Raw genomic sequence first — 10,643 nt, 5'->3', positions numbered from 1 at the left:
AATTTATACTCTAGCACGTAAGTTCCCATTCACCTTTGTATAAATGACAATTTAACATTTATTATACTAAAAGAACACTAAATTAAAACATTTAAACTGAATTTTAGGGAAAAAAAAAGTACAACCTTTTAACTGAATTAAGCTTAAATATTAGGGAGCCACGCCAACTAGTCCTCCAAGATTTGGCAATAGCTTCAACAATACCGATGCAATAGTCGGATCAATTATATACTCAATTCGACTCGTTTACACCCTTATATGTTAGGATCTCTAGCAATCAACCTTTGAATGAACTTTTATCACTTATGTAGGGAACTTATAACACATTTATGAGTAGAAAATATATTTATCAAAGGTAACGCCTACATGGCTCCATTCATGATGCAAACAACTCATACAACATAGAAACTAGCTAGATTTTATTCTTTCAGCCCAAAACATATAAGATTAAACTAATTACTAGTACATGGAGCTAGATAGATAGATAGATATCGTACTCCCTAGTTCATCGGTTCGGTTTAATTACTTGTTACATTAGTATATAGTTTGAACGGTAGTTCAAACATGACTATTAATTTCCGATGAAGAGAGTACTAAGTCGTCATAGCCAATGACGAAACCCTATTTAGGGCAACAAAGGCATCTTCTGCGAAGGCCATGGCAAATTCCTGCTCTCATTCCCTCCGACCTGCAAATGGCGTCACAGTTGGAGTCACTTGCGCATAGCCCTTTTTTCGTTTTACTTGGAACACTGCATTTCTTTCCAATTCCCAAGAATCCTTCTGCTACTCTTGGACCCACCCCCTCTACAAATCACATTATTATTAACCACAATTTTGGAGAAAGGTAATTAGGAAAAATAGTCAAAAAATAATATTACCTCCGTTATGTATTATTTACAACGATTTGACATAAAGAAGAGAAGAAAAATGTCTAACCGTTGCAAATAATATGTAACAAAGGTAGTACGTACAAACTTTAAACAGTCTGCCAAAAATAAATTGGTTTTTTAATTTTTTTTTCTTTTAATAATGCAAACTTTGGGATCTCCGCTTTAAACAAGATAAAAATTACGGCTAAAATAATTTAAACATTTTATAGTGGTTGTTTGAAATACGGCTACCATAATATCTACTCCCTCCGTCCCAAAAAGAACGACCCATTTGGGTTGATTACGCGGGTATTTAGGAAGTTAAGTAAAAAGAAGTAAAAGTATATTAGAAAGATAAATTTACATGGGGTTTGTAAAAAAAATAGAGAGAGAAAGTAATAAAATAACATGAAAAATCAAATTTTTATATGGGGAAGCTAATTTTGCACAAATATTGTAGCAAATTGGTGGGTGTTTTAATGCAAATGGGTCATTCTTTTTGGGACAAAGTTTTGGCCAAATAAGTCGTTCCTTTTGGGACGGAGGGAGTATAATTTAAACTAATTAAAAATTAATATACTTCGTGACATATTATATGTATTCTATGATCTATTACACAAATCCACATTTTAACTTCAAATAACATGTGTTATAAGTATTAACTTTATACAATGCATGCAAGCCCGGCCCGATCGGGCTAGTAATTTTGTGCAATAAATTTAACATAGAGCATGCGTGTAGCATTATAACATTGCATAACAAAACTAATAAGGGGAGAAATGGAAGCTATACCTAAGGTCAAGGCAAGGAAGAAGATAAGAACAAAGGCTGCAAATGGCTTCATTATTGACTTCGTTGAAATTTTAGCTTACCAACTTTAGCAAAAGAGAGTTTAATTTGGTTTAGTAAAATAGCTTATGAGTAAACATAAAACTATAGGTTACTTATATATGAGTACAATTCTTTGACAAATGTAAAGTTGGCATTCTCTATGTGTGTAGCAAGCTACACGTAACATACCATGACATGATATTTTGACACGTTTATTTTTCAATTTTTAGTTTTGGGAGGTGGCTTTGCATAGAAATAGATCATACTGTCAAATTGTCGATCGGCCATGCTCAATTATACAAGTACTTGTATGTTTTTTTTTTCCTGATGTATATACAAGTATGTTTATCATATTGTTTCAGCAGAAAAAAAAAAAGTATGTTTATCATATGTATGGAGTACATATCTATATCTATACTTCTATATTAAAAAGCGTAGCTAAAAACGTTTACGTGCCACGTGGCACCCTTACCATGTCATCTTTCAACTATGAGCATCTTCTAATAAAAATGTCTATCATGAGATTCGAACTCATAACCACAAAAATATACATTAAGTGTCTTACCATCTCATCCATATATTAATCATGATTTAATACTCGACTCATAAATATATAAGTATATAGATTAGATGGAGATCTGAACATCTAATAACTGCAATTCTTTTAAAAAAAACGATCCTATTATTTGCTAATTATGCTAATCGAGGTAATACATACAAGCAAGAAAAACTAATTATTCTTATAAATTAATTTTAGTTAGTTAATTATTTAGATAATAATTATGTTTGTATTTTCATTTTATTATAAATAATAAACAAAGGACATGTTTAAATAATTTTTTTTTACGGAAACACGTTTGTATATTTAATCAATACTTGTACCATAAATAATTTATTCAAAAGTTTAATGAAAAATTATTATAAATTATAAACAATAATGAATGCATGAATGAATAATAAATAATGAACTTGTTTATTCAATTACAAGTGTTCAAAAAAAAAAAAAAAACAGAGCATCATTTGGGCCATACACTAGTTTATAATTTAAACAATATCTTTTTTTTTTTAGATTCTAATGAGGTTACAAGCACCAAGCAAAGAAAAGAAGAAAAGAAAAACCAAACGACAGAAAGCAAAAGAAAAACAAACAGAAAATAAACTACCTAGGGAGGAATAAGCCGTGGCAAGGCCACACCTTGTACATCTTCCTCCAAGATACGACTAAGCTCTACCGGGATACTATTACTAAAATAAACTAATTGAGAGTCCTGAATGACTCCGCGGTTGGCCAACCAATCCGCCGCTCTATTACCTTCTTTATAGACATGCGCTAGCTTCACCTCCCATTGCGTGTTTGCTATCAATTCTTTGCAATATATGATATCATGAATGTTCTCTCCTCTCGGTACTTCTTTTTTGTTCATGGCTTGAATGCACGCAATGTTATCCATCTGAATTTCTAACTTGGAGATTTGGCAATTCTTGGCTAGTTCCAGACCTCTAGTTAGAGCCATAATTTCAGCTCTAAAAGCCGAGCAATATCCAAAGCTGGAAGCAAATGCTGTAACAAAGGAGCCCGCATAATCTCTAATTATCGCCCCTCCTCCTGCTGGGCCTGGACATCCCTTTGCCGCGCCATCGCAATTAAGCACATACCAACCATATGGTGGAGCAATCCAAGAGATGTTGGCTGGCACTTTGTACTTCTTAGCCCCTGCATTGTCTTCTAGAGCATCCCAAATTGCTCTCCTTGCCTCTTCGTATCTGATTTGCAAAAAGGCTCGAAAGTCAATTGGAACTTCATCTCGTCGATTGAAAGTGAAGCAATTCCTCCATCTCCAAATCCACCATATCGTGACACCAAAATACGTTGGCCAAGATTCACCACCCATGTCATCTTCCTTCACATTTTCAGTGATCCAATCTCGAAGACTACCTTGATAAAATCGATTAGCTATCGAAGTATCAACCGTTTTTCGCCAAACCACCTTAGCCGCAGGACAATCACGAATGATTTGGAGTGTGGTTTCTTCAGCAGCCCCACATATGTAGCATTTGGGATCGTCACTCATCTTTCGCTTAAAACGATTGTGATTGCCTAACACCCTATCATGACAGGCCAGCCAAAGAAAGGCACGAATACGCTGTTGGACTGGTGCATTCCATATCGCTTCCCAACATTCATCATCGAGTACGTCTGTTTCATGCTTCATAATGCTTAGCACCGATCTAATAGTGAATTTCCCTTTGTCACCGTCTTTCCAAAACAGTAAGTCTCCAATGCTAGGGTCAGCTCTAACCTCATGGTTTTGAATTCTTTTCAAGGCAGATTGGTCTAGGTAGGGTGAGAAAATATTCCATCTCCACCCTACCCCTTCCTCCCACATTTCTTCCACCGTGGCGCCTTCGATTTCAGCTGGAATATTCTGAGTAGCAAGCTTGCTTAGAGGGTCATCCGTTGCCCAGGCATGGTCCCAAAAAAGAGTTTGTGCCCCATTACCAATAGCCGATTTAACCCCTTTGCATAGAACCTTCGCATTATCCGTAATTCCACTCCACACATTCGAACTTCCAGCCTTGGGTTCAAACATATCGATGTCGCATCTCCCTTTGCAATATTTAGCCCTAAGCACTCTAGACCAAAGAGCATTTGGTTCCGCTAGCACCCTCCACCCAAGCTTTGTGAGAAATGCGGCATTGGCTTGGCTAGCCGAGAAGATGCCTATCCCTCCCTTTGCTTTCGGCCTTTGTAATGCTTCCCATGATAGCAGATGGACTCCTCTCTTTTCATCATTGCCTCCCCATATGAATCTACGGGTTTTCTTATCTATCTCTTCGCAAGTGGTCTTGGGAATCTTAGCCGATTGCATGGAATATAAGGCCACAGTCGAAATGGTTGATTTGGCTAGTGTCATTCTTCCAGCGAGAGAGAGGTATTTAGTTTTCCACCCTGCTAGCCTCCTATCAATTCTTTCACACAAGTGGCTAAAGGTTTCCTTCGTAACTCGGCTGGTGAGAGTAGGCATCCCAAGGTACATGCCTAAGTCATCCGTACTTTCCATCTTGAGCTTATCACTTACTGCCAATTTTGTCTCAACATCCACATTTGCCGAGTAGTACACTCGTGATTTCGCAAGACTGACCTTCTGTCCAGATGCCTTGCAAAATTTATCGAGACACTCGTGGATAATTTCTGCTTGATCAGTGGTCGCTTCTGCAAAGAGAATGATATCATCCGCGAAAAAAAGATTTGAAAGCACAGGACCATTGCGGCTAGCTCGAATGGGCTTCCATCTTTTATTTGCAATCGACTCTTCAATAATTTGATAAAATCTTTCCATGCACATCACAAATAGATAAGGTGAGAGCGGATCACCTTGGCGAATTCCTCTACTTGGCTTGAAATGTTGAGATGGTTCACCATTCCATAAAACTTAATAAGTTCAACCATAGTGATAGGGAGGTTCATAGCCACCAAAGTATCTCTAATGAATAGCCATCTTAGTCGATCATATGTCTTCTCAAAGTCAATTTTGATAGCCATATAGCCTTTAGCTCCTTGTTTTCTTCTCATAGTATGGAACACCTCTTGCACAATCACAATATTATCCGTGATTTGTCTCCCCGGTACGAAACTTGCTTGAGTGTTTGAAATCAATCTTGGCAGGATAGGCTTCAAACGGTTAACAAGAACTTTGGTAACCATTTTATAGGCTACATTGCATAGCCCTATAGGCCTAAATTGGGATAGGCCTAAACGGTTAACAACATCCCAATTTTTCTGGTAGAATAGAGCTTGAAAGACATCGGGTTCGGGAGCTTTAAGGGCACTCATCTCCTTCACAACAAGTTCAATTTCCACTTTCGAATACGGTTTCACAAGGCTACTCCAATCATTTGACAACAGCTCTGGGAACACATCTTGCGGCAAATCAGAAAAATCCGCACCTCCTTCTTCTGTAAACAAATTGGTAAAGTATTGAACAATGTGGTTTTGGATCTCCAATTTGTCAATGAGCCATTCATCATTATTATTTTTGATGGCTGCTACCTTATTCTTCCAACGTTTCACAATTGTACTAAGATGGAAAAAGGTGGTATTGCGATCACCCTTTTTTAGCCACTCTATTCTCGATTTTTGGTACCACAAAATCTCTTCACGGTCCAAAACCTCATCTAATTCACGACGGAGTCTAGCTTCAAGCTTGATGAGACTTCGATCCATCTTAACAGCCAGTTTCTTTTGAATACCAGCTATTCGAGCAAGGATCAATTTTTTCTGCTTATAAATGTTCCCAAAGACATCACGGTTCCAGTTCTGTAAATCCAAGGATAATTGTGAAAGGCTAGACATTAATTGACCTGTCGAGTCCCATTTATCCTTCACAAAAGATTTGAAATTTTCGTGGGTAAGCCACGCTGCTTGGAAGCGGAACGGTCTATGAAGTGAATTCATCGGAGCAAAACCATTTGGTGAGATGAACAGAGGGCAATGGTCAGAATGTACTGCTGGGAAGTGTTTCATATGTGCTTGATCAAATTGCAAAGCCCATTTATCGTTGCATAACGCCCTATCTAGCCTAGCACTCTGTCGAGTCTCTAAGCTTTTCCCCCTAGACCACGTATGTGCAGCCCCTGTAAATTCCACTTCAAGAAGATCCAAGTCATCGATCCAAGTGTTGAATAAAGCTGACCTTCTTGCGGTTTCTCTACATGACTTATTTCTTTCAGATGAGAATCTTGTTTCGTTGAAATCACCTGCCAATAACCAAGGTTCATCATGTTGCTGTGCAAAGTTTCTCAATTCTTCCCATAACTCCTTCCTCTGTTCCGGGTCAGGGCTAGCATATATCGCAGTGAAATACCAAGGTGTTGCTCCCCTTCTAGTCACCGTCATGGTGATGTATTGCTTGTGTTTATGTATAGGGTCTACTATAACAACATCCGGTCTCCACTAAAATACCCCACTAAATCCCATAGCATCGACTCAATCATGACCTTGATAGCCTAAAATCGAGGCAATTTTCATGGCTTGCTCTCCTCCCATATGGGCTTCTACAAGCACTAACACATTCGGTTGGTTCGTTCGAACCAAGTCTTTCAAGATTGAAATAAAATTTCTATTGCCTGCCCCTTGGACATTCCACACTAGACAAGTGATAGGGGACGAGTTTGGAGCTAAATTTGGTAATGTGTCATCCATAGAAACTGGTATTGAGGGGAGGGATGATACATAGGCTTGACTTATCAGCTTAATCAAACGATTAACTTCAATGGGAATACCCATCATCATGACTAATTCCGGTGGATTCGAGACCGGTGGCATCCAAGTTTCGACTCTGATCTCCAACACGTGGGTCAGGGGGTTCACAATCACCATGTAAGGCTGCTCCATGATGTGATTCACACATATGGTTTTCTCCGGGGGGATCCTCAAAGTTATTGGGGAAGGTTGAGGAAACATGAGTGCATTCAATCTGTTGGCTTGGCGTGCTTCCAGTTTGCTTGGTGGTAGCTTCGATGGTCAAAACAGCAGCTTCTTTTTCTCTTGGAATAACAGGGAAAGTAGGACTTGGACTTTTTTTTCTTTGTGGTGCCTCTAACTGCTTCTCTGGTGTAATTTTAGGAATATCGGGACTTAATTCCTTTAGTGGTTCAACTGAGGGTCGATTTAAGGGAATAATATTATCATTATAGCCTTTGGATATATTTTTGGTGGCAATATATTTTTGCTGGCTATTTTTCTGGGAAATAATCTTTTTCGAATATGTATTATCTTTAGATTTTGACTTATTTTTCTCAGCAATTCCCATATCAAAAATTCCCTTAACTGCTCCTTGATTATCTTGAGAAGATTCTCCCAAATCAACAAAATCATTCATACTTCCCTTATTCGACTCATTGTTAACCACTTCATCATTATCTAAAATGGCAAATCTTGAACCAAATCCTTGATTTTCTCCTAAATTATTCCCAGAATCTTTTTTTCCATTCTTATCCCCAAGATTTCCTCCACGATTGTTTTGCTGCACTGTCATCGACGCGCCACCTTGACGAGGTTTGTCCACCCCCGTAGTCGATTTTTGACCTATAGGTGTATACTTGCGAGCAGGCTTCTTGACTAGCATCCAAGAGCCAAAATTCTCTGTTTCTTCTGGTTTATGAGCTTGATGAAACAGGGGATTTTCCTCCATTACAACATTGGTATCATTATCTATACCATCTTGAGGGCTACAATCATCTTCAACGTGTCCTAGCTTGCCACATTTGAAGCACACCATTCGAATGCCTTCATATTGCACCCTCCAAATTCTTCCCTTCAGCCAGAATTTAGAAAGAAGGGGTTTAGACAGGTCAATCTCAACACTGATTCTAGTGAATTGTCCACGTTCTGCTTGAGCCGTAGTCTTATCAACTCTGAGTACTTTGCCAACCTTTGATCCAATCTTGTTCAAAAAACTAATATCAAAGTACTCAACAGGGAGATTAGGAATTCTAACCCAAGCAGTCAGAAATCTAATTGGAGTCTCATCTGGAACAAAGTTAGGAATCCACTTCCTAATAGTCAAATAATGATCATCCAATAGCCATGGCCCTTGTGTAAGAACATATTATAATCTGCTTGATTTGAGAATCTAGCTATATAATAATTACATCCAATATCAGTCAAGGAGAGCTCTCCTTTGATGTTCCATTTCTTCTTGAGTCTACGCATTAACCCCATATAGCCAATTTTTCCACTAAACATCTTAATTATAAGAGAAGTCTTCCATGGCTGTCGAAGCCTTTTCTTTTCATCTCTTGATAATTTGATGACAGGGCATCTAGGGTCATTCAGAACTTCCTCTGGAATAGTTTCATCATCAGAGATATCCTCATCATCCTCATCCTCGATGTTCACCATGGAAAGGGGCGAATTTTGGCCACCATGTCCTCTGAGCATATCCTTGAATAATGGTGGAAAGTTTCCAGGGCCAGAATTCATTTCATTGATTCCATCGATATTCATCCCAGAGTTCTCAGAAGTATTCATGGCATCATACTCTTTTTCATTGTGATTGAAAAAGAATTGAGTTATTTTTGTTTTAGGTTTTTTATTAGATCGATCACTACCACAAAATAAGGAATAGAGATTGCCTAAAACAAGCAATATAGATCGCCAGTAGGGCGCTCCTCTGAGGGGGTGCCCTATAAAGTCTATAGAACGCCTCTTTGAGGCGATCTATATCTTACACCATACAAAACGCCTATCTAAGATAGGCGCTTTATGTTTTATATAAAAAGTAACTAAAAAACTAGGAAAATAGAGCGCCCATCTTCCCATAGGCGATCTCTAGCTACATAAAAACACAACGCCTATCATAGATAGGCACTCTCTATTCCTCACCTTTTTTAATAAAAAAAAAATATTATTATTATTATTATTATTACTATTATTTTAATAATAATAATAATTAATACGGAGTACACAATAATATTATACGTAGTACGAGTATTAATTAAATAACAAATAGTATTTGAATTACAATAACTAAATTTCTTACAAGACATTTACATTACAATTTCTCAAATACAACTTAATTAAGCCGATCTTGTCAAGCCTGCTGTAGTCAAGCAAATTTCCACGCTAATATCTGTAAAAACATGTAACAACTATTAGAAGATTTTCCTCAGATGATTAACATTCATGTACAACAATCTATACACAATACAAGACTAATTCTTAGGCTTAAGTTAGAGAGCTAAATATATCTACACTACCAGAAATAATAACAAACGATATATAAAAATATATCTTTAACAACAACAAATGATAAGACTATAATTGCAATGTAATTTAAAGAGAATTATATACAACTTCATCACTGAATCAAGTCCTCGCTAGAAACCCAGAATCCACCCAAACAAATATAAATCTTAATACAATTTTAATTAAGACATTAAATCTCATCCCACAAGAAATTAAAGTAAACCCAGTTCATACGTCACTCATATATGTTCAAACAAGACAATTAAAGAAACTAAATATAAAAAATGAAGAAATACAAACTAACCAACCTGCCAACATCATAGTAATGCTTCCAGTTCCAGCCTTCCACTATCGGCGCACAGAACTAGAGCAACCGCACCAAACACCCACAACCACAACATCAGCGCACAAAATTAAAACAAATCGCACCAAACATAAAATCTAGATCTAAAGTAATTTTACAATGAAAATCATAAATTTAAGATCTAGGTATAACTGAAAATTAGAAATAAAAATCTAAAGATGAAAATCAGAAACAACTACTCAAATTAGAGAGCTAAAGTAATTAAGGATTAAAACGAAATTGAAAATCAAAAATTGAAATAAGAATTAGACATCAGTTGAACTCTTACAAAACTCTCTGATCGCCATCTCCCGGCTCGGTGGTGGACAGTCGTGGCTCAATGGTGGCTCGTGGATCAATGGTGGGCGTGAAAAGCTTGCCTACAGTGTGTGGATTTATGGGCGTGAGAAGTTAGACTATGGTATGTGGGGATTTGAGGAGACATAAAGAGAGGAAGAGGAGAGAGGGGATGATGATTTTAGATCTAGAAAGAGAAAAGGAGCGAGAAAGAGAAGAAGATAAGGAAGGGGCGGCTTTAATTTGATACTCGTAAGAAGTAAGTATATTTTAGGGTTATGTATATGATACTTTCAATTATTTTTAAAAAAAAAAATTATAATGTCTATACAACGCTCAAGTCAAAGAGGCGCTCCATATTATTTAGTGTAAATTTGAATAAATCATATAGAGCTGTTAACTTAGACAGGCGCTCTATAGGTTTTCCATACAAAATGCCTATCTTACATAGGCGCTCTATAGGTTTTCCATACAAAACGCCTATCTTACATAGGCGATCTATATAATTCTAGAGATCGCCTATCCAACTTAACAGTTGTGTATTGTGTGTT

General features: G+C 37.2%; 1 long non-coding RNA gene across 1 annotated transcript; it reads right to left on the bottom strand.

The window, feature by feature from the left end:
* Window positions 1-9,115: 9,115 nt before the first annotated feature.
* LOC145598802 (uncharacterized) lies at window positions 9,116-10,426 on the bottom strand. The gene is made up of 3 exons (XR_014103622.1): window positions 10,085-10,426; window positions 9,761-9,816; window positions 9,116-9,336 (listed from the first exon to the last, which is right to left on the bottom strand). It is a non-coding gene; the product is annotated as an uncharacterized LOC145598802 (long non-coding RNA).
* Between the last annotated feature and the right edge of the window lie 217 nt (window positions 10,427-10,643).

The sequence above is a fragment of the Chenopodium album genome, chromosome 20, assembly GCF_948465745.1.
Source record: "Chenopodium album chromosome 20, dcCheAlbu1.1, whole genome shotgun sequence".
NCBI lineage: Eukaryota > Viridiplantae > Streptophyta > Magnoliopsida > Caryophyllales > Amaranthaceae > Chenopodium > Chenopodium album.
This window is presented reverse-complemented; position numbering and strand designations above follow the sequence as displayed.